Source organism: Zosterops lateralis (genome assembly GCF_965231275.1).
Source record: "Zosterops lateralis genome assembly, chromosome: 14".
In the NCBI taxonomy this organism is placed as follows: domain Eukaryota; kingdom Metazoa; phylum Chordata; class Aves; order Passeriformes; family Zosteropidae; genus Zosterops; species Zosterops lateralis.
This window is the reverse complement of record NC_139774.1, coordinates 10,177,909-10,198,755: the sequence shown is the minus strand read 5'-3', so window position 1 is coordinate 10,198,755 and position 20,847 is coordinate 10,177,909. Positions and strand designations below refer to the sequence as shown.

The following is a 20,847-nucleotide window of genomic DNA, read 5'->3' as shown; positions in this document are numbered from 1 at the left end:
CATTTTGGTCGTGTGTACTTGTCTTGCACTTGAAAGCATTTACAAGGGAAGGCAAAGCATCACAGCAGAGACTGGTAAGAAAAATAACTGCCATCTGTTCTTATACCACAGGAAAAAAAAGATGTAACAGTTCAGCAAGAAATGCATTTCAATGTGCTGCTGAGTGACTTTATCACAGTTTTAGAAAAATATATACAGATATTTTTTAAAGCAATTTCTCTACAGCTTGCAATTTGCTACACAATACCAACTCTGATGTAATGACACATTCAGCTGCTAAATAATATAAATTCTATTCTTTCATCTCAGTCCTAGTTTTTCTCAAGTCTAACCTTTGCCAGGGATGAACAGTACTATTAAGAAGATTGGGTCCACAGAAGGAATCCAATCATAATATAATAAATGATGAAAATAGAAGCCAAGTATTTAAGACTAAATTCCCTTGTTATTTTGAAAAAAGTCCTAATGCAGAGAGCAGCACTCCCTGTTTCAGATACATTCTGCCTCACCAAGGTAGGATTACACCAGATGCTAAATGCTGTGGATGGGTGGTTACTCAGCTCTGAACCCCCTAAAGCAGCTCTGTGGATCTGATCTCTTATGCTGAGACTGTACAAACCGTTTATTTAAGTTTTCCACAGTAACTGATTTCTCTGCAGCCCCCAGCCATGCTTTGTTATCAAAATGTAATGATTATCTTATTTTCTTGAGCTCTTTGGATTACAGGCATGACTTTTGTTTTTTTCAGCTTGACAGGAAAATTTCCTCATTTGCTTTACTTAAAACCCTACACTTTTGGAAATGCACAAACTCTGAGTCGAAATTATGTTTGAATGTCATACTGTAGATACTGATGAGCAGAATCTGGAGACAAATATGAAAGGAGCTGTGCTTTTCCAGACTGAAGAAGGTCATAGCATAAAGCAGACTTTTCACTGACTTTAATTTCCACAATCTCAAAAGATAGATCCTTTGCTATACATAAAATTGTTAAGAAGAACATTTTAGGATTAGTTATAGAAAAACACAAGAAATGCTAAACTCGAAGTGTGTGATTTAGTGCCATCATCATGAAAGCCATTAGCCACGAAGCGTGGAGGATGGAGAGGAGTGAGTGAACTAACGAGCACCTCATCAAAATTAAATACATTGCAGTTCTTAGCTAGACTGATGCCTAAAAAAAATCACAGGATCTGAGTGGCAAGTATTGTACAGCATTTGTGAACTACACTAGATCAGGTATTCTACACTATATCATTAAAGAAAAGTTCACTCAGGACAGGGCTGCTTGTCCATCTCTGCACAGCCTTACACCCCCTTGCTCTTAATTTATTTAATCTTTTTTTTGATTCCTTCAAGATTCATATTGCAGAGCCATTTCCTATTGGAAAATTCTTCTGGAGCTGCTGATGTTTTCCACTCTCCCATCATCACTTAAAAAAAAGAAAAAAGAAATTAAATTTGATTGTTTCAAGCCATTTCAGCAGCCCATTGAGACTGGTGGCCCTTTCCATCACTTTTCTGAGAGTATAAAGAACATTTGCAGCCTTAGGCTTGAGCTCTGTTCTCAGAGCAGCTGCTGGAGCACCAAGCCTGGTGTGTCCCCTCAGCTGGGGACCACAATGGTTTCACCTCAGCCCAATCTGCTGTGCTTCACCTACAGACAGTGAAGGAAACATTTACTCTTCCTAACACCCACATTCATCTTCAGGATCTTCTATTGATAATAAAAGGAAGTTTATTGTCTGAAAGAGTGATGTTTAATAACAAGGATTTACAGTGGAGTAGATCTCCAAGCATTTCATGAATGTGAAACAAAACCAAAACAATTTTAGTAGCACTTCATATAACATGTGTAATGAGGCAGGGAATGCTGCAAGAAATCTGCAGCTCCCTCATTCCTGCAGGTGCATGGAGCTGGCAGCACAGCAGCCATTTTTGTTGCAAGAAATAGTCTGGCTTTCAAAAATTACTATATCCTTTTCAAGCTGCATGTTTTTCCAAAATGATAGTGCAAAGTGCCACTGTATTTCAAGCAAGTCAAAAGTGATTTTTGTCAGCTTGGCCAAGAGAGCAACAGCTGAAAGTTTTAACTGGATACCCAGGTTTCACACCCCCGCCAAAACCACAGCTGAGCACCCATCTTGTAAAAGGAACATCTATTTCCCACAAACAAATGCATTTTTCTGCAGTCACGTTTTGAGAGGCTGGACAGGACTTTTGGAAGCTTTTCAATCCTGTAACTCCTAACAGCACATCAAACATACAAACAAACAAATTAAAACCTAGACAAGAACATTGGCTGCCATAAGCAGCCAGCCAGCAAATCCCCTCTCAATGGAAGTGCACATTCACACACTCTGGGAATGCTCTGCTATGCTAATCATCTTGGTTTGGAATGAATGTGTCAGGAGCAAGCCAGGCCAAAGAAAATTAGGCCTTTTTTTTTTTTTTTTTTTTTTTTTTTTTTTTTTTTTGACAACCAAATTTAATCCTGCTTTTAGACTCAGAATTGAAAGGATCTACTACTGGAAGCTGGAACACATGCATGTTTTGGTCAAGCATTAAGACTTATAGGCAAACCCTGCCTGCTTTTGCTTTGCAAACTGGAGAACCAATGCACCAAAATGCAGAAGAACTATGGAGTTGGTAAGTTTTACAGAATTCAGCCTGTTGGTATTTTAATACATCAAGAAATCTCAGGGGTTTAAAGCATTCACAGTTCATACAGGGAGAGTGCACAGTGACTCGAGTTCATGACTCCTCACACAGACACACTGCTCAGCACACACTGCAGCAATGCAAGGAGCTGACATCTGCTTGGCTTGCACAGGGGCAGGGACAGTGCCTGAGGCTCTGCAGATGCCACCAGCCAGATGCCAGGACAGTTTGTGACAGCTTGGGGCAGCCAGAGCCACCACACCTGCACGTCAGCACTCGGCTCCCAACCACGAAGCTTCAGCCATGCTGAAAGGACCTCAGAAGCTCCAGGAAATGTGGCTCCACTCAAGAATTTATGGCATCCAGGTGTGCTTTGGGCAGCCACAAGCTCAGCCCCAGCTGGGTGCAGCTGGAATCACCCAGCCCTGTCCCAGCCTGGCTGGGAGCATCAGTTCTGGGCACTGAGAGCCTGCTCGGGGGGTTGAACTGTGCTTTTGATTCAGAAAAAGTTTGTCAAACAAAACATTTTAAATTGATTCAGATTAAAAAAAAAAAAAAAAAAAACAACCAGCCACCAAACCTCAAAATGAAAAGCCTTAATTCCTGACCAACCCTTGACTGGATGACCTAGGCTGAGCTATTTAGGGAATCCCTGTATCTGTCTGATAACAGTTTTCTCAGGAACAGTACAGAGGAGAATATATGGGAATAACCTCTGGCAAAGCCAGGGGTCAAAATAAAGGTACTTGCACAAAAAAAAGATGTTTTGTTTCTTAACATTTACAGTTTGATTTATTTACATTTAATTTTATATTTGATGCATGTTCAGACTTTTCATTACAAAAAAAATGTACAATATCAAGAGTATGTTACTCTGCTTCAGGACCAGTTATTCCCAAATGCACGTGCAGTAAATTGGCAGATTAAACATTGATGGGTTTAATGCAATCATGAATCAGGTTCTTTTGTCAGGCTGTTGTTTTGAAAGTCCTGACAAACTATTAGGAGGAAGCCAACAGTAAATAGAAGTTTCTCCTCAGGACTTTAGAACATATTCAATAATTTTATTGGACAAGAAAAAGACATTTTACCCAAAGGAGATTTTGTTAGGTGAGTTTTCAAAGGTCGGCTGCAAATAACAGCAGAAAGTTTCTCAAAAACCCCAACAAATAAGTTATACAATGTCTTCTGACAGAAAGTATCAGGTAAACAAATAGTGAGATTGGTACTGTCTCTTCTTGTTCTTTAACTTGGTGTTTCGGTGATGTTACACAACCATAGAATTTGGTTCAATTCATGTTGTAAATTACTTACACCTATCGTGTTTTCTGGGCTTAAAATCATACAACTACTTATTTCAGGTCCTATTTGAACAGTATTGAGCTGGTTGGGACATTTTTTTGGTAGAACAGGCCTTTTGTACAGAATACTGACTTGACGAAACCAAATTATTTAATGGAGATAAACTGGTGCCATTGAACTTTTACTGACATTGCCACTCCCAGCTGGGCTGGTGGCAGCAAAGGCTGTCTATCTCTTCCCAACAGTCTCTTCCAGAGACTTCTCCCATGAAACAACAGCCATGTCACCATCCCTGAGGTTTGCCAGTTCCCTGGAAGGCAGGTTTGAGTTGGGCACCCACAGGAGGGCCCACCCACTGCAAGGATTCTCCAGGTAAACCTGTCTTTGGAGGTCTGTGAGTTGTGTACTGGAGTTTTCAATTATGGCTCTCACTGAGACATTCCTTGAGATTAGGATTAACTGCACCCATCCTTCTTTCTTTCTGGACCTTAAATCAAACCAAAATTCCTAAGTCACATAAAACTATTTTAAGCTCTATTAAAACAAAATTGAAAAGTTCACCAGAGCTGGTACCAGAAGCTGGAAGGAGCTCTGACAGCAAACTTGAATGGCTTCCTGAAGCTGGAACGATTCACAGTGGGAACAGTTTAAAATGTACTGTCTGTGCTGTCTCCTCCATGCCTCATGCATAGTTTGTTCATGTTCCCCTGAAGGAAGCTTATCACACTGAAGATAAAGCCAGCCGTGCCTGCCTTGCTTTTATCTTTCCTTTGCATAAGTTGTTTCTCTTGTTCTCGAGGAAAAGAATGACAAACCTGAAATTTGCCAGTATAAATGGCAATGTCCTCTTCTCTCTTTGTATCATTTTGGTATTCTGTTAGCGTTAAGAGCTTGGCCTCATTTCTAGAACCTTTCCTATTTTTCACAAGAGCTGTGTATACCTTGAGCCACTACCAGTCAAGATTTGTGAACAAAATAGTCTACACATATTACCTTGAAAAAAGGTACTATGCTATTGAATCTGATACAGACTCTTTATTTAATATAAACACTGTAAAATGAGAACAGACATATGATTACAGCAATTTCTCCACCTGGGTCAGATACAAAGAATAACAACATGCAGCCTTCATTTCAGCATCATTCCACTATACTAAGTACCATTTTCCCTGATTTCAATATTCGAAGAAATAATTTCACCTAAGTTATTTTGCTTTCTCTTGCTGCCTTTATATCTTCTCCCCAGCAGATCTGGCTTAAAAGAGCCGTAAGAAATAAAAAAGCCACTGCTCACTGGTAGATGTGCAAAGGTTTTAATGGGGGCTTGGCAATGGCTGGGGACCCTTTTGGCAGAATGAAACTCATTCAAGACTGGCCCCACAGCAAATGGATACTCTCCTTACTTGCTGTTCTTTCAAACAATGACACTGATGAGATTATATTGGGAATTAAGTCTGTACAGAGAGAACCAGTAGACATTGGTGTGTTCCCAGAAAGCAGTTGGTACTCAGAAGACAGAGTTAGAGATGACAAATTTAGGGAAGAGTTGCAGCAAAAATCTCAAGTGTTGAAGTGAAAGTGAACGAGGTGTCATTCCAGTGAAATGAAAACCTTTATTTCCAAGGGAAGAGGAAGAGTCGAGCCTCTGTTTCTTACCAACAGTAAGCAGACATTATAAAATAAGCATGGGGAAAACAACATTCCAGAAGGAACTTGTCAGCTGGATGTAGGGAAGGTTGAAAGATGTTGTACAGTGTAGGTTTTGCAAGAACACCCCCTGACACATCTTGCAGGGAAACTGCCCTGAAGATTCTTGCATGGATCTCACCAGGTCCAGCTGGCAACCAGCTCTGGAAAGAGAACAAAGGGCCTGGGGGCCCAGGGTCCTCAGGGTTATTGGTTCTGTAAGATGAAGGAATCTTTTTATTTTTTAACTTTCTCTGTGTTTTAAAGGAAGAAATAACTTGGAAAAGCTGATACAGGTTCTGAGGGCCTACAAGGTCAGAAAAACTCTGGTGAGTTTGACTGAGGTGATGCAGCTGCTGCAGGTGACTCCTGAGATCCAGAACACCAGTCAGAGAACCCCAAATGCAATTTCTTGAGCAAGGCTACTCAGAAAGCAGCAAGGTCTGTAATAATAATAAATAATACATCATTTAAATATGGATATTCTTAAACTGCCAGGACAACACACTCTGCACAGTATCAGGATCTCAGTACCAGTCTGAGATGTCAGTTCTAGTTTTACTTATTCCTGGACTAAACATGGTAAGGTTGTTTATTAAGGCCATTAGAGAAGCACAGGGATTTCTGCCTTTGAGCACTTCAATACATAAAAATGGTGTTTGAAAGTTCCACTTACAGTCTTAGCTAACAGATTATTGCACTTACAGGCAATAATTTTTTTTTAATCTAAATTCTAAATGATTTTCAACTTTTAGACTTAATACATATGCTCAACAGCTGCATAGGTTTGAAAACAGGCAAAGTACACAAAGGAAAAGAACCAAACCAAAAAATCCACACAAACATAAAATCCCAGTGTTCTTAAAAGTCATTGTGCTCTCCTGAATAAATAACACAGCTTCTAAACGCTGCCTGTTCTCATGAATTTTCATAAGAGAATTATTTTTCTTTTCATCGTTATTTTCCCACTAACATAAAAAGGAATCTCAGACACCAAACCATGTAAAAATAAAATGAAGTGCCTTGAATTTCAAAGAAGGAGTGGAGATAGCAGGAAGTTTGTAATTAAAGCTGAAATCTTATTCACCATTCCTCAGTTTGCAGGACTCTCCAGCAGTCCTGGATTTCACATGCTGGAAGAGAAGAAATGCAAGAACTTGGCACCAAGCACTTCAAGGTGCAAATCTACTACCTTTTCTTTAGTACTGGCCCTCTTTCCTTCTAGGACAGCTTATTGGTTTTTCTCCCATTACCAAAGAGGAATACATTTTAGAAGAATAAAGGAGGCTTTTCTCTGCCCAGGATCTGATTACCTGGATATTAAAATAATGCATTGATCAGGTCTGCCTCTTCCTGCTGGCAGAACTTGCCAAGATCTCCAAGGAAGCTGAATTGCTGGTGGTGTGTGAGATTAATTTGAGCTGTCAAGTTGTTTGGGGAGGAAAGCTGATCCTCACTATGCCCTGTTTCATGCAATTAGACAGGTTCAAAATTGTTTCCACCAGGCCTGGCAGAGCAGTCATTTCCCACCATTTCCCTGCTCCAGCTCATATTTATAGCTCCAGTGTTGAACCCTGCATAGCTGTGCATAACCATAGCTGTGCAAACACAGGTGCAGGTTACTTAGTAAGGCTAAAATTCAAGGCAGATTTCTTGGCAGCATTTAATAACACTTTAAAGCTCCAACATGACCCATGAATCTTGCAGAAGCTGAGGACAGAATAGTTTCCAAATCATCCTCTGCCAAATGCAGAGGTCTGTGGAGTTTAGCACCATCAAAGCTCTGATGTCTCATGTCTCCCCAGACATTCAGCAGTTTGGCAGAATGGAACTGATGGAACAAAGGAATGGTCTGGAAGAGGTGACAGACCCACCCTGGGGTCCTGCTCAGCTCCATGGCCTCTGGTTCACTTTATAATCCAGCCCAATTTATTCCACCATGTGCAACACAACTCTTAATTCTACATTCCAAAAGACTCTACTGCTCAAAAATGTGAGAGTTTGGTTGTTGTGGGGGTTTGTTTGTTTGTTTGTTTGTTGTTTTGTTTTGTTGTTATTTTTTTGTTTTGTTTTGTTTTGTTTTGTTTTTTTGCTTTTTTCTGAAGCAAGAAGTTCAGAAATCTTATTGTCACTTTGCAACTGCAAGGGAGAAAATCAATGCTGCCCCCTCAGAGCATCCTCAGACAGCTCAGCTGTGCTCTGCTTCATTATGTTGCTTTTGCTTATCCCAAGGCAAATAACATGCAATCCTCAGAAAAAAAAAAAAAATTGACATTTTGCTGGTAGGGATGAGAAAGTAAATGAATTTTAAAAATATAGTAAAAATTCTTGCCCTTAAGGCACTAAATCAAATATTTCTGTTTAAGAATGACTGCACAGTACTCCTGTTCTGTGGATACTTGGCACCATGGTTCAAACAATCACTTACAAGCTGTGCTAGCAAAATATTTGCCCCTTCTGACACATTTTATTATGAGGTAGGCTTATTAAATTCTCAAGAAAGCTACAGCAGATTAAGCTGCTGAGGATTTTTACAATTAGCATCGATTACCTAAGAATTCATGTGTGATTTCTGAATAGAATTGGCTTGTCAAACAATTAGACAATTAAAAAAAATAATCAATCCCAAAGCCACCTCCAGAGTGTAGTCGAAATTCACTATTCAAGGTAGGTTTGGAGAAATAATCAGAATGCAGTTTCCTGTGTCAGAATAAAATGAATGTTAGTGAAGTGCATGCAAACTAAACCAGTTATAAATACTATAAGGAGCTGAGTAATTTTAAAATCCCATCCTCTTTAGCATCTAAATAGGCTAATGCCCCTGTTGCTTATTCAGCACTGCTGATTTATAGAGCTCAGTACTATGAATGTCTAAACATTCTGCTGAATTTCTCACCGTATTCAGCACTCTCTGTCTGGTTATTGGATGCTGGAGATGGAGCTCATAACATCTATACCATTGCCAGCTTCTCAAACGAGGCCATCAGAAACATTAACCCATCTTTTATCAGGCTGTGTCTTAATGAAAGGTGACTACAGCTTCAGGAAGGTCCCAACTGATGGACAGGATTTACATAATCACATTAATTTATGATACAAACTGAATGCACATGATCCAGTGCAGGGACAGCACACGGTGAAACACACCTTTGGGTAAAAATTGAAGATGAATTCAATTGACATACTTGCAGAAACTGCAAGATCTACTTTTCATGAGGTACTTCCACTGAGTGTTTAAGGTCTCACTTTGCTGTGACCTTGAATCACAAAGCCCAGCACTTGTGCACCACAAACCATCTCTTCTTCCCATATTCTTTAGCCACGTAGCTCCATAGGCCCCTCTGCCATGGAGCTTAAGGTGATGTTAAAAGGCAGTGTAGCTACTCCCTTATCACTTTGATAGTTTCAGCATTTTATAGCTGCTTCCTCAAAAGTTGATTTTACTGTGTGAAAAAGTAAGACTCAATCAGTGGATATTTAGATAGAAAGCAGAACATGACTTGGGGCTTTAACAGGTTTTGTAAAAAAAAATAAATTACTGGTGAGTTACTACACAGGAATCAGTTTTGGGTGCTGTTGGCTCAAGATGTACCACCTTACTTCTTGCCACCCAAATTTCACTTCAGCTCTCACTATTGATTCCTTGGACTCCATTCTTATTCTTTCCACAGTTTCTCTGCTGCTAGGGGAATCTAGATAAGGAAATCTAGGGACTGCACTAATTCTTTATCAGTGTAAATGAATGCTATTCTTTTTCCCCAAATGTTGTTGCACTTTTTCGAAATACACTTTTCTTTTCTCAAATCCTACAGACTGTGCTCTACCTTCTGCCTGACTGGCTTAGCTGACCTTCTCCTCTAGCACTATTTTCCCAAGAGTTGGTCAGATGTTTTAAGGAAAATTTTATAAAATTGTGAAAAAATTGCAGTGTCCTTCCTCTACTCAGTGTTGTGTTTAACCATTTTGATTCCAATCCTTCAGCCTGGCCACTCTGTCCTGATCTCCTCCCCCTCAATCTCCTTTTCCTCATACTTTTCCCCTCCTACTTCTGAAACTTTCTTCTGCTTCATTCAACCACAGAAATGAGGCCTCTTGGAGAAGCAGTTATTTCTTCATCTACTCCTGCCTGTTCTTTCCCTCTCTGCTAGGATGTGTCCTATTAAGTATTATATTCTCTCTAAATGGTATCTCAGTGTCATTTTGGTGCTTTACCTGTAATAGTTTAGTCTTCCTACCCTGCTACACTCAAGTCCTTGGAAGTCTGAGAAACTTTATAGGTGTCCCCTCTGGTTTTTCCTTCTATCTCTGCACTTTTACTGCCATTTCCTTCAGGAACATCTTGTCCACATTAGAAGCTCACCATGTCAAGACCAAATATCCAGTATTTCTTCTCACATCATCTTCTTCCTTTTTTGCTGCTGTTTCCCTGTCATTACATTTGTTATCTGTACTTGTTCTTTAACCATATCCTCCCTTTCCCAGCTTCAAACCAGAGCACATTATCTTTCTGCTTTCCACAATGCCCAAGAGGCAATCATGAATTTAGCTATGTCCTACATCTTCCTAAAATTCTTTCAGATTATTGAAGCAATCATTCTCCCATTTAATTTGTTTACAATCTAGTCTTCTCTTGTTTTCAGTCTGTACACTGATTAGGGTACAAATGTACATTCACATTTAGGGCTAATTAGTAAACAATACTTTTGGTGAGGGCAGGACATATTTGCAAAGATAAAATAGAAAATATTTTTGTTTCTTTCCAGAGCTGGAAATGAATTTACATGCTCTGAGATACCTCCTTCATGAGCCCATTTTCTTCCATCTAAAGGAAGCCAGAGGCTGGTTAAATCTTCCTCTGAGGGTTGCATGAGAGCAGCTGTAAGGCTGTTTATTTGGATTGGTAACTGTGCTTCTGATTCACGCTCTACTGATCCCCATTTTTTCTCTACCTTTTGGAATTCAGCAGAGGGACTGAATATCAGCAACACTGAAACTCCAGCCCATATTTCCTGACAAGCATCTGCAGGCAGTTTATCTCATCTTGATGGTGATCCCGAGGTGTCAGTGTCAGAGCAGTTCTCTCCTCGGCTGTGAGGAGGGCAGGGTTTCCATTTCAGCACTCACATTTTTGCTGGGCTGCACAGGGCTGGGTGAAACTCATTATGAAATGAAAAAGCTCTCATTGTGTTTCATCCATATGAGTTATTAAAAGGACTATGAACCTGTTACACAGGCAGCTGCTTCAAAATGAGGCAAAAATTTCTGAACTAACGAAGGAACTAATTAACAAAACCCTCAGCCTTCTGAGCTAAGATAAAGTGTTGTTGCAAATGAAAAATTTATACACAGATAAAACATAGAGGCTCAAGAAATTAACTATGGATGAGGTGCTAAGCAGGAATGACCGTGGTGTAATTCAGCTTGGCACTTTTGGGCTCTGGGTAAACTGGGGTCGCAAAGACTACAAAAATCTGTCAAAGGACTTGAAAGAGATTTAAAGCTGTCGAGAATTATGGCACACACATTAAAATACAGGGCAATGAATAATGGACAGAATAATTTATGCAACAAAACTATAAAGTGTCCTTTTTGTTCAACATGAACCATCTATTGAAATGCCAATAAGTTACAAATTGAGAATTTATAAAAAAAAGAGGAAAGAAGAAGCAGAGAATGTGTAAATTTCCTGTATTTCTCTCTGCTGAACTGCAAGGCAAGGGACTGGAATCAAGACTAGAGAAGCAGGTTTGGGTCGCCATTAATGTTTTCATCTCTTTTTAACCAACTCTGTTCATCTGACTTCTTAACTCATCAAACAAATGAACAAAAACCTCACATTATGTTTTACTACAAAGGTTAATTAGTTTTCCCCAGTTGAGGATCACTGATTGTAGCAGCCAACTAATCAGAATGGTGTGTTTTGTTTCATAGAAGAAGATGGATTGCATGGTGACCAAAGCTAGAGGCCAGATAAACCAGTGAGGCAAAATTCCCAACTCTGTCTCCCTGTACATATTAAAGAACATTTTCCTAGATATTATCATAATAAAGCTTACAGTAGCAGTTGCAATAACAAAACCAAGCAGACTCCATAGTTTCTTACAAAGATTAGTAAGCAAAAAAAAAAAAAAATTGAAAGGCTCAAAAATTTTTTTGCCAGTTAAAGGAGAAAAAAAAAAAGAAAAAAGGTGGAAACAAGAAAAATTGACAAAATTGCAAGAGAATCTGAAGTTATAAGGCTGCAATCTGCACTGGTGACAGGCTGAATGTTAACTCTGAACAAAATATGTTAAATTTGAAAGCAAACAATGTCAATAAAAAGTTTGTAAAACTTTACTTGCAGAAGTGACATAAGTGCAATACTTGAAATATGTTCAGCAAGACCTCTACAAAACTATTCTTTTCCAGTAGAGTTGCTACTTGAAGAATTTACAGGTTATTGATTCAGTCTGGGTCAGAACTGTGGCTGTAGTAGAAAACGCTTCTAATACAAACCAGAACTGTTGTGATTGTCCTTCCATGACCCCCAAAAAATCAGCTCCACAATAGTTTAGGTTTGAAGGACAATTAAAATACAGTGAAAATTGAGATTTCAATGAAATGCACTGCATGTTTTAGCCCTTGGATGTTTTTTCCTTTTTTGGAAAATTAACACAGTTTCAAAATTTGACACGGTTGTAAAAGACCTCTAGATACAAAATTGTTCTTTATTTTAAAAATGCATGACATTGTATAGGAGTGTTCATCCAGATGTGTGAGATAACATAAGCCCTCACTAAGGGACAAAATTTCTTTTCAAAGTGAAGACCTCGAGAGGAGAAAAGCACAGTGACTATCAGAGAATGTTTATTTCATGACAAGTTTGTCTACTGGAGCTAAAGTAAAATGTAAGCAAAACACTGCAGTAATTAGAGTAATCACATCACTAAGTGTTCACAAGATTTATGAGCTTTTTCTCTTCCTGATCCTGCAGGTGTAGTGGCAAGTCCTCAGAACATTCTGAGGAATCTGCTTTCCCTGGAAAAGTATGCAGAGAGATAATGACAGAAATTGCCTATTCCTCATGTGCACAGAAAGAAAGATAAGTTGAGGGCTGTTGGGAAAGTCTACTTTGCAATATTATTACTTATTAAAGACACTGTCCCAGGAAATGGAAAAGAAAGGAGACCAGGGATGTTTTTTAGTAGTTGGCATTCATCAGAAACCACTGATGACCCAGGCAAAGGATTTCATCTTTCACAAATCACAATACAGTGTGTTTAATAGCTATCATTTTAGAAATAAAATATGAAAGCAGCAATGCTGGATCCCTTCCAAATAATGAAAAGAGGAGAAAAAATATCTCTCAACACTTTTCCAGGAGCAAATTCATACTCTATCTCCAGAGATAATAATGAAAGATAATTTTTTGTTTTCTCTAGGTACAAATGATAATTGAATACTCAAGCCAGTTGGAGCTCTCTGTATGCTACTGACTCTCTTTACAAGCTTAACATGAAATAAATTTGTCATTCCAAAGATGGGAGGTGATGACAGCACCATTCTGATTTGACTGACTTCTCAAAGGTGTGCTGGAAAGTCGTGGGAGTGGATTTTATTTACAACAGCAGTAGAGACTCAGTAAATCCTGGCTGCCAGCTGAGTGCCAGAACCACCAGCCTACTGGGTGGATTTGGCATAATTAATGAAGAGATCAAATCTCTTCTTCAATTAACACCAAAGGAAAGGAATGCAACCTCCAGACTTTCAGGGAAAGAGAAGTCAATACCCACTCACCACAAGATGAAGACTACCTGAGTGACAAGGCTTGAACTTCTTTTTTTCACATTCTACATTCAAGGTTTCTTTTCCATCCTACACACATTTTCTGAGGTGAGAGACTTTCTTGTCAAGAACTATTCTTTACATTGCTAGAAAATGTTTTGTTGAATTGACAGGAAAACCATTTTGTCAGAAGACTCCAGAACACATCTACTCCATGCTTAGAGCTGAAAGCTTGTTTTCTTTTTGAGCTTATTTCTATTCCCACTTTCTCAAAATGATCAAATGTTAAAAAAATCTCAGCAGGGAGTCGAGTGCAAACTGAGCAAAAGCTACACAGATAATTCTACAAAGTTAAAAGCTAATCCAAGAACAATAAAACTCCCACAGTTTTAAGCACTTTATCTAATTGCAATATTTGATTTCATAGAGGTGGCAATTTTACACTGACTGCAGTGACTGCCGTGCAAGATTTTGCCTTTTTTTTTTTTTTTTTTTTTTCTTTAACCACTAGTTGGAGTAGGAAATAACTCTAAGGAATGTGCCAGAAAATTTATTTTTCTTAAATTGCAGTTACTGAACATTCTGTATTTACTTGCAATTAGTCTTTTAGGATTTCATTGTGAAAATAGAGAACATAAATGCAATAACTGATAACAAAATGAAGGCTTGATAATACTCTCTTAACTAATTTGAAAACTTGTTAATCTTCCTGCCCCTGCTATTTCCCAAAGATTTAATAACACAAATTTGTAGAAATGTTTCCTGATAATTATCCTCCATTAATGTAATGGAATCTATCAGGATATATTTCCTATTTATTTATTTCTTTTAGACAGCTCTATGCTGTAGCTGGTTAAGCAGCTTAGAATGAATATACAGATCAAAGACATCATAGAATAGTTTCAGTTGGAAGGAACCTTTAAAACATCATTGAGTCCAACTCCCTGCAATGAGCAGGAATGTCTTCCTCATGTCCATGTTTTTTTCCTGCCCCACCTCTCAAGATGTAGAAGATGCTCATGGGAATTAAATTATCATATATTACTTGACTGCTTTAAATCTTGAGATAGAAGCAATATTCTTTCCGAAGTGTGCCGAGGTGTTTATCTTTGTGCCTTAAAGGTGAATGGCTCAGCATCACCTTTCTATATGTAATTTGGGAGTAGAACAGTGATGCCTGAGCAAACATATTTAAAGAAGCAAAATATTTTGGGTTGATTTTTAATCATGTTTAGTACTACCTACATACAGAGCTTTGAACAGACTGTACTTTGGTGGCTCATGTCCATAAATAATGTCATCTGTGGTTCATTGGTTGAACTAATCTGATACAAAATGACTAAACTGAAAATCTGTAGGTAGAACTCCTGATGATCTCTGGCAGAGCACCAAGGAGGTAATCATAAGCTTGCTAATGAAAAGAGAATGATAGAAATATTAAAGAAGCAGGAAGTAATAGATTAAAAGTTATTTTTGATAACATAACATGCACCAAATAAGAAAATGATTGATGCAAGAAGCCCCTTTTTATTGTTTTCATGTGCTATTTCTAAGGGTGCCATTAGATGGAACTGCATGGCTCTGAAAGGGATCAAACACACCAAAGACCATCTTTTCCAATTTCATATTTTAGCTGACATTCATGTCTTTGTTGTTACTATAGTTTGGAACTGGCAAACCTCTGTGGAAATGTCTTCACAGCGTAAGTTTTTTGCAAGCTTTAACTCAAAAATGAAAGCTTGTTGATCAATTCCTTAGGGTGGTCTTGGATATGGTTTCATCATTTTTCCTAGTGAAGTTTTGTGCCTGAAATGAAGGATGTTAAAGGAGATGTGAAATTCAGCAGAACTCTGCTGGAAACCACTCTCAGCTTTGGAGGAGCCAAACCTCCCCCCAGCAGAGCCCTACACGTGGGGAGGAAGCTGTGAAAACTCCAGGCAAGAGGTGTGGGAGAGTCTGACCCAACTGATCAGAGTTTCAGCCTGTTGTTATTGGTGCCAGGGAAACCAATTCACTGCCAGGGAAAGGCAATAACTGGCAAATCTCAGCAGTGCAAAGGTAAAATAAAGAACTGTTTTGCAAACAATAAAGATAATTTTTTAGTTGGTTTAAGAGCTGTGGGTGTTGAGTCTGCATCACACAGAAGACACACGGCTGGAAAAAGCAGCAAACTGGCCAACATCAAATGAAATGCAACATTTTTAAGGCCTAATTTGCAAATTTCATACAAAGTATATTTTTTGTAATATTGACTGTAATTAGAATGTATAATGCCATTTACCAAAATGCAGATTTTAAATGCTGCATGTGTAACATTTTTTTCCAATATAACAAGATGCTGGAAATTGAAGAAAAACTTTAATAAAATTCCTTTACTGTAAACATCAGTCCCAATCTCACAAAAGCATGGCTTTTATTAGCACTAAAAAGACTTCAACTGAACACATTCATGTCCTGAGGCTTCTGCAGCAAAAACCAGCAAACCAGCAATAAATTTAGAATTTCCAGTAAACAGATTATTGTATAAGCACAGAATAATTTTTGGTGCATTGGAGGTCATTTGTGAACATTAAATAGTAATTTATGACTGACTGGATTATTCAACAGATTTAAGATAGGGATAAAAAGCAAAAATACAGGCACATATTAAATATTATCACAATTTTGCTTCCAGCAATTCCATGGTTAAGATTTTTATAAAAAATACAAAGAAGGTGAATCAGGAAATACATCTTAAACTTACTGGGCTGAGGTAAACCCAAAAATATTGCAGATTCCAAGTTGTGTGAGGATTAACACAGTCACAGAAAAAAGTCAGACAACAGCTCAAGCAACAATACACCCATGTATTGGGTGGGCCAATGGTCAAATGTGGTGATTCCTGCTGACAGGAATCCAGAGAGTGGAACTGCCCTCCTGGATCCCACACCCTCTTATACCAACCTGTTTGTATTTTAATTATAGTGATGATGATATATGCAGATTGGTTGAAAAAACATTGAAAATCCAAGAATTATGAGGCTACTCCATATGCAAAGCCTGACAGCTTCTTAGAGAATGAGGATTCAGAGGCAGTGAATCCCTTCCAATTTGATTCATTTGTTCACTATTCATTCGTTGGCAAATCTTGAGACATTTGCCAAGCAGATGACATTTATATCAATTACTGTTTTCATCTGTTGCTCACTTTAAAGTGAGCAAGAGGAGCTTTACAAGCAACAAAAAAGCCAACATCCCTTCTGCTATCAAGAGCTCCCAATCCGAGAAGTCAGAAACAAACAAATGCCACGGAGGAGGTGACTGAACTTTTAACTCTGCCTTCCCCCAGATATCCTGAGGGAAACAGGAACTTTTGGATGCTAACTGAGCTTTGGATGGTGGCTTTTAAAAAGCTGATAAGAGCTATGACAAGAGATTTGTATATGACCAATTCTGCAGTCTCCCAGAGAACCCCCTGAGACAGTAAAACCACTGAAGAACAAACACGATGTTGCCCTTATTTTACCTTTCGTATATTTAAGTTTTCCTCCTGGCTTGTGTTTCCCGTGAATCTGCTGCACAAACTTACATTCACACATTAACTTTCTGACATGCATTTTCCATCTTTATGCATTAGCTTACATATTAGTCAGAGCTCACAGCTCTAAACACAGCATTTTATATATAGTTTATATATAATGCTGAACTAGATATGGCACGTATTTCAAACTCTCCCCCCAGCTCCCTTCGTGTTATCATGTTAATAAAAAACCATTTTGCATTATGGTGAGAAGTAATTAGAGTGTGTTTATATTAAGGATGAAACAAATACAGGATGTTATGGAGGAGAGCTTAAAGCAGCAAACTGCACATGTATTTACAATATATATCAATTTAGAGATCACAAAGCACCATAGCCAGAACTGTTCTCCAGAAAGCTCAGGTGAAACCTCACCTGGAATAAGGACTTCCAAGCTGCACACATTCCACCAGGGCTGATGGAAGAATCATCAGAGGTTTAAAGCAGGCATGGATAAAACAGCCATTCTAAAAATGGGATTAACTTAAGAAATAAAATTAAAATTAACATATTTTTTGATGACTCAGAGTCACTGCAAAACCAAAGATCTAAAAAGAGTTTAAACAGCAAGAAGACAAAGTGATAATTTTGGGTTTCTTTCTTTATTGATGTCAGCAGCCAAACCCAATGATCTCTGCTACAAAGGAAAACTGAAGCAGGCAAGAGGAATGTCTTTTTGAGAGAGTCTAATTTATAAGAAAAGACTATGAACAACTGCAAAATGTAGCAAAACCACAGAAGGTCATTATTTCATAATAAATACTGAGTAGCCATTTAGGAAAACTCCAGAAGTTTTAGGTAGATTTGAATAAACTTAGGCCAGATATTAGCAGGTATCCAACAAGAAAGGTTTAGATGCTCAGGATTCATCCAAATGGCATACAGGAGGCAAAAAAACCTTATTATCTTTAAGACAGAACTTGATAGGATTATGAAAAAGTTTATTTTATACTTTTGCAGAGGAATTAGACTTAATGATCCAAGAAGTCACTTCTAGTCCAATTTTATGTACTGCTAAAAGCATACAACTAGAAATATTAGGAGTGGGAATATTACAAAGAGGTATTCAACCCATTCAATAATAGTATCTTTAAATGCAAAAACTATTTATAAATGTTAATTAAAGTGCAGAAAAAAGGAAGTTATTTTCTCATTCTGTTCAATATAAAAATGTTCTAATGATGGCAAAGGTACCCAAAAGTATTCGGGTGGTTTCACTGAGTGCTCTGAAACTGGTCTAAAGGCAGGAGATTGTCTCAATGCTCATTGTGTTTCCTTTGTGCTTGCAGCAGCCTCAGGGTAAAGCAGAGCACAGTGAAAGTGAGACAGGAGCTGCAGGGTAAAAGCCAATGACCTCAGCAGTGAGATGCTCACCCAGCAGCCTGGTGCTTGGTGGCTGGGAGTAAAATCCCCCAAATCCCCTGCTGACAGCAAGAACAAGTTTATCTGCTGGCGTGGCCAGTGCAGACAGGGATGAGGACACACTCTAAAATCTGTTATAAAAGAGCTGTGCATTACCATATATTTCAAAAATTATTCATGTCCAGAAGAGCCCATCACCTTGAACTACTCTAATGAGGGCTAAAGCTGATGGAGCATGAAGCAGTTCTGTGGAGAGACAAGCAGAGGGGCCAACTGGCCTTGGCTTGCAGAAAGTCCAGGTGATTGAATCAAAATCAGAATCATTAGGTTGGAAGAGACCTCTGAGATCATCAAGTCCATGGTGACAATCCTGTGCAATTCCCATGGGAGATGTCTGTGCTCTGCCTGACTATGGTTTTTTATGTGTACATTTTTATATGTAGAAGTACAAAAAGTATACTTCTACATATAAAAAATGTAAAAGTACATTTCTGTAGAACTTTGGAAATCCATGGAAATACCAAAATGCATGGTATAAAATTTGGGCTCCTTTTGCTTTGAGTCAATAATCCAATCTGAATTCAGCTTTAAAGATGAGTGCAGCACTTAAACCCAAGGAAGGATCTTTCCTAAGTTTGTGAATTGTTCAGGGGTCTTTTACCTCTGAGTTTTCAAATACACTGAAGTCAACAGCATACCTAGAGCTTGGGAGAGCCAGAAAGCAGCCTAAAAGGAACATGAATTCTCATCTGTTGAGAGGACAGGCCATAGCCAGCTTCCCCCAGAAAGTAATCAACTGGAGGATTTTTGTGCAGAAACCCCTGGCAGGAGGTAGGTCACTCAAGGCTGGGAACTGAATGAGCTCAGATCATAATGTCAGATGAAATCCAGTCCCTCCACAGCCTCTCCACATGGTCTCTTCAGCTAAAAGCAACTTAATGTAGGCAGAGCTGAAACTGAGAAATGGACCACTTTGAGAGGGGGATCTACAGTTTACAAATGATCCTGTTCAGGAGAGTAATATCTGCTTTTAAAGCCAGTGAGTGCTGCTCCAATACTCAAGCATCCTTGGACTGAATCCTGGGCAGTTGCTGATGGAGACTGTCTTGGAAGAAAAGCTATTAACCTTTGGGAGTTCATGCTTAGATCATAATTTTCATAATCAAAATTTTAGAAATAACTGTAATGGGGAATTAAGGATAGTGCCAGACTCTTATGCTGTTGTCTCTTAACAGTCAGTGGTTCCTTGAGCACTTACAGATTGATGGCACATCACAACACTAAAAGGCAACTTGGACTCCATAACAAAACAAACATTCCTTATTTCCATGTGTCTGTTACTTCTCTGTTGGAAAATCCCAAGCTCTTGCTCTGTAGTAGAGGTACCTTTGTTGTCAGGCAATCTGGAGATTAAATACTTTTAAAAGCTTTCAAGCTTTCTCCAAGGACTTGCACACATCACATTATCTACTGCACTTGGCTGTGACCTCAAAGGCCCCTCTCTCCTTGATTTTCCTGCTTCTCATCTCTCTTTCTGGACAAACAGCATGAGCCACAGTTAAACTGTGCAATGTACCGTGAGGGATTGGATATTAGTAAGAATAACAGTCTTTACAGAGAAATGCACTAGAGTTAACAACTCAGAAAAAAATACCCCAAACAACAAACATTTACTCAATCCTGTTCATGTCTAGAACTTTCATTCACTGAGGATTAAAGTAACTTTCCAAGATTCTATCAGAGTTACCCTTGGGAATAAGAAGCCTAAATTCTGGTAATTTCCCCAGTACAATAGCTTTGTTTGAAAGAAACTTAATGCAATCTGTTTGCTGTTGTGATTGTGTGTTTAATCAAATACTTCAATGCTCTTTCTTCTGAAGCAAAAATCTATGCCAGTAGATTAATCAATACTCAGCACTAGAGGTAGGTAAAAAGTTTTTCATAAAAGCAATCTTTTTCTTTTTTTTATTCCCTAGGAAAAGTCAGATTCAAAGACTTCAAATCAGTTTGCAGACATGTGTAAATATTGTTGTATTGTTACTTGGGAAAAAATCCAACCTATTTGAAATGGCTTTCTTTTATAATAAAGCAATGGTCAAAACATTTTCCTTTGACTCTGAACTGTGCAGTTTTCTTCCCTTAATTCTGAAAATGTTAATCAGCAAGGGAATTCATTTGATGCTTATAAACAAATCTACAGTAAAAATTAACTCATAACTGTGAATTCATTCCAGAATTTACCAAGACCACTGGAGATGTGAAAAATAATTATGGTATTTATGAAGTTTAGGTTGGATATCAGGAAAAGTTTGGGCACTGGAACCACTCCTAGGGAAGTGGTCACAGCATCAAGCCTGATGGAATTAAAGGAGTATTTGGACAATTCTCTCAGGCACATGGTGGGATTTTTGGGGTGTCCTGTGCAGGGCTGGGAATTGAACTCGATGTTCCTGATGAGTCCCTTCCAACTCAGCATGTTCTGTGATTCTGTAATTCTACGATTCATGTAAAGT

General features: G+C 38.5%; 1 protein-coding gene across 1 annotated transcript in view; it reads right to left on the bottom strand.

The window, feature by feature from the left end:
- SPOCK1 (SPARC (osteonectin), cwcv and kazal like domains proteoglycan 1) overlaps positions 1–20,847 on the bottom strand; it is a 272,287-nt gene that overhangs the window by 91,995 nt on the left and 159,445 nt on the right. The window lies entirely within an intron of this gene.